Source organism: Galeopterus variegatus, unplaced genomic scaffold (genome assembly GCF_000696425.1).
Source record: "Galeopterus variegatus unplaced genomic scaffold, G_variegatus-3.0.2 Scaffold19490, whole genome shotgun sequence".
NCBI lineage: Eukaryota > Metazoa > Chordata > Mammalia > Dermoptera > Cynocephalidae > Galeopterus > Galeopterus variegatus.
In genome coordinates this window covers 2,029-6,036 of record NW_007745601.1, presented here as the reverse complement: position 1 = coordinate 6,036, position 4,008 = coordinate 2,029, and the positions used below count along the sequence as shown (strand labels likewise).

The following is a 4,008-nucleotide window of genomic DNA, read 5'->3' as shown; positions in this document are numbered from 1 at the left end:
CATTACATAGCAATTTAAAAAACACAATTCTCCTACATGCAGCAATACAGATGATTATAAAAAAAAATTAAGTTAAGCAAAAAATCCAGACACGGGCCGGCCCGGTGGCGCACTGCTACAGTGTGCCGCTTGGGAGTGCACGGCGGTGCTCCCGCCGAGGGTTCGGATCCCACATACAGACCGGTTCCCGCTCACTGGCTGAGCGAGGTGCGGGTGCAGCACTGAGGGTTGCGATCCCGTCGCCGGTCCCAGTCCGGTACGGGCGTGACACTGAGGGTTGCGATCCGTTGCTGGACATGAAAAAAGACAAAAAGGAAAAAAAAAAAAAATCCAGACACAAAAGTGTGCATCCTGTTGGATTACTGTTGGGTTTGATTTTATGAAGTTCAAGAACAGACACATACTAATCAATGGTCATAGAAGTCAGAAGAGTGTTACCTATGAACGTGGGTTTTAACTGTGAAGAAGCCTGAGAAAACTTTCTGGGGTCATAAAGACATTCTATATCTGGATTTGGTGATTATATAGATGTATAATTGGCAAAAGGTGACTGAGCTGTACCTTTAAGATTTGTGTATTTTACTATATGTAAATTATATTTAATAAAAATAAATATACAAATAGAGAATGCTTATAAAGTTTTAAATACAGTGTCTTGGATAGTATGATCTTAAATGTGAGCAATTTATTATTTAAAAAACTTGTAGAATGTAATTCTAGCTGTGCTTAGACGGAAACCTCTATCTCTAAATGCATATGTCATAGAGAAAAGAAGCTGAAAATTAAATATCTTAATTTCTATCTCAAGAAGCTGACAAAAAAAAACAGCAAAGCAAACCCAAAGAGAGTAGAAGAAAGAAAATAATGGAGATAGACCAGAATCACTGAAATCTTAACCTGACATACAGCAGAGAAAATAATGGAAGCCAAAAGTTGGTTATTTGGAAAGATTAATTAAAATTGATAAGCCCCCAGCAAGAATCATAAAGGGGACAAAAGAAGAAAAATTCTTATCTGTAATAAGAATTTTTTTTTCCTATCCAGCAAGTATTTATTAAGTGCCTACTGTGTGCTGGGCAGTGTTCTAGAAGCTGGGGGTATAGCCCGTACCGGCACGGTCCTAAGCCCAGCCAGGACAGTTTCCTGAGCTTCGGGGTTATTGTCTCCAGTCTCTGCTTCTGTCCATCCACTCCTTCCTCCTGCTCCTCCCGCTCCTTCCCCCTCCCACTGCCTCCAGGCCCTTTCTTCTCTGCTTAAGCAGCAGATACCCTCCCTGGACCCTGTCATTCCAGTCCTGCTGGTGGCTCCTCCTTGAGGGACCTTGCCCAACCATCTCCTATACCAAAGGTCCTCAGGACTAGGTGCCCACACAGGTCTCCATTCAGGCAGAACTGTCACCAAAACCCTTGCCACTCTCTGCACGCTTGTGTGGCTTCTCCCCAGTGTGTGTGTGTGGCTGCGTGTGACCAGATCTGAGCTTTTGGGAACTCCTTACCATAGAAGCCATACACGTGGGGCTGGCTGGGTCCAGAGGGCTGGGCCTGGACTCAAGGTCAAGGGGCTGTGGGTGCTGGGCCAGGAGGGTTATGTGGTCACAGGAGAGTGGACAGTGGTGCTGGCTGGACCCATTCACCATGGTGGGTGCAGAGGTGCTTGACTTGGGCCGAACTGTCAGCAAAACCCTTGCTGCATACAGGACAGAGGTGCGGGTGTTTCACCAGGTCAGAGCTTTAGTGTAAGTCCTCCCACACTCGGGACACTTGCGGGGCTTGAAACCTGCCAGTGGTGGGGGCAGCTCCCCAGCCTGTGATCCCCCAGGCTCTGGCTCCAAGCCAGGCAGGCCAAAAGGCCCATCACCCGAGTACGAAGGGCTTTAAGGAGTCAGTGGCGGGCTGGTTCCAAGAGGAGGGGAGAGATGGGCTGTGGATCAGGGGGCCTAGAGGGGGCCTGGGAAGCTGAAGTCGTGGGGCTCCACATGAGTGAGGCGGTGGCAAAGAAGGGTGGAGCTGAGGCTGAAGGTGCGGTCGCATTCTGGGCAGGTGTGAGGCCTCCCGCCACTGTGGGTGCAGAGGTGCTGGACCCAGGTAGAACTGTCAGCAAAGCCCTTGCCACACTCAGGGCACAGGTAGGGCTTCTCTCCTGTGTGCACCCGCAGGTGCTTCACCAGGTCTGAGCCCCGGGCAAACTCCTTTCCACACATGTCACAGCCAGAGGGCTTGGGCCCCAGATGACTGCGCTGGTGGCTCAGGAGGCTGCAGGTGAGCACAAACCTTTTGCCACAATCAGTGCAGATATATGGCTTGTCCTGGGCCTTGGGTCCCTGTGAGGCTGCCATGGCTGCCCATGATGGCTGTCATTGGGGAACCACTGATCGGGGGGCTGCTCCCCCATGGCACATCTTCTGGTGCTTTATGTGGCAGACCTGTCGCCAAAGCCCTTGACACAGATGCCACACTTGTAGGGTATCTCACCCGTGTGTGTCCCCTGGTGTTTCACCAGGTCAGAACTCTGCCAGAAGCTCTTGTCACATTCACTGCAAATAGTGAGCCACTCACCAGCAGGGATCCAGGGACAAGAATCTTTGGGGACCCCTGGGCTGGTGGCCAGGCTCTGTGGGGCTTCTCACCACTATGAGTTCACTGGTGTTTGAAATATGCAGGCCTATTCCCAAAGCCGTTGCCACAGACCCTGCACTTGTAGGGTTTGTACAAGTGTCAGAAGCTCTTGGCACACTCACCATACACGGCGGCCCTATCACTACTAGCCTGGCCCCAGGTGGTTCTCCCAGGAGCCAGGGGCCTCTGTCCGGAGGCTGAGGCTTGCCTAGCCCCACTCTATGGACCCTAAGTCATCCCAGCTCTGAATGCTTTGGGGTTTGAGAAAGACATATCCTACTTCATGACCCAGGGCCAAATCTTCCTTTTCCTTGAACTCCAAGGCATTCTCCTGTGGGATATGTTCAAACTGCACCGGCTCAGACCTCCACATTCTCACTCCTAGACTTGTGCAGGCGCCTGTCGCCGGCTCCCTCTCCTCTGGGCCCAGGGCTCTAGGGCTGCTGCATCACCCCCTCCCTCACCAGCCACCAGAGCTCCTCAGTGCGGTGCAGATGCTGAGCCACCAGCGTGTCCAGGATGCAGGCTTTGCACCCTGTAATACAACTTTAAAAGGGGCACCACTATAGACCTTACAGACATTTAAAAAAATAAAAATAATATAAACACCTCTGTGCCAACACATTTTATGGTTTACATAAAATTGGAAAATTCCTTGAAAACAAATGCACAGTCTGTTTTGAAACTGATTTTAAAAAGAGAAAAATCTTAAAGTCTTATAATTGTTAAAGCAATTGAATATGAAAATATAGAATTCTTAGGCTGGCACCTAGGGGCTCAAGGTAAAACTGCTGCCAGCGTGGAGTTCTGCAACTGGACAGCCTGCTAGTTTTCCAGAAGAGCAGTGAGGGCAGAGGGGATTGCCCACTTCTTACTTGGTCCTTGCTCTGCAGAGCCGGGTTTGCTCCATGGCCAGCACTAGCATTCATCACTTAGTGGTGACTGTGGTGGCTGTGATGGACCTCCAGGGAAAAGCTGCAGTGGATGATCTGAGAAACCAGCGACCTTCCACAGTGGACATATCTTCTGTCATTCCTGCATCTGCCAGCCCTAGGAGGATCTGTGGGATACGATCTTGTGTCCTGGGTGTCACCCAGAGAGGAATGTGAGGAGCAATCTTCAGCTGGATAACTGTTGGGAAAATATAGGAACATGGTCAGGGCCCCTCAGATGTTCAGAATCTTACCAAGCAGTTGCTGAAAATACCCTCAGGTGTTCCTTGGTTACTACTTAATGTAACTGCATATGGACACCCAGGTGTCCTGGGTTATGGACCTAAGTATAAAGGACTAATGACTCTGACACATGGTGCTTCTCAGGACGCTCCAAGAAGCCACTAGGGTGGCTGCTCCTAGCTCTGAATAAAACCTATTAATTTTTTACCCACGGCTCC

General features: G+C 50.0%; 1 pseudogene; it reads right to left on the bottom strand.

Moving 5' to 3' along the window:
• Positions 1-1,283: 1,283 nt before the first annotated feature.
• LOC103583075 lies at positions 1,284-3,746 on the bottom strand (annotated as a pseudogene).
• Positions 3,747-4,008: the final 262 nt, after the last annotated feature.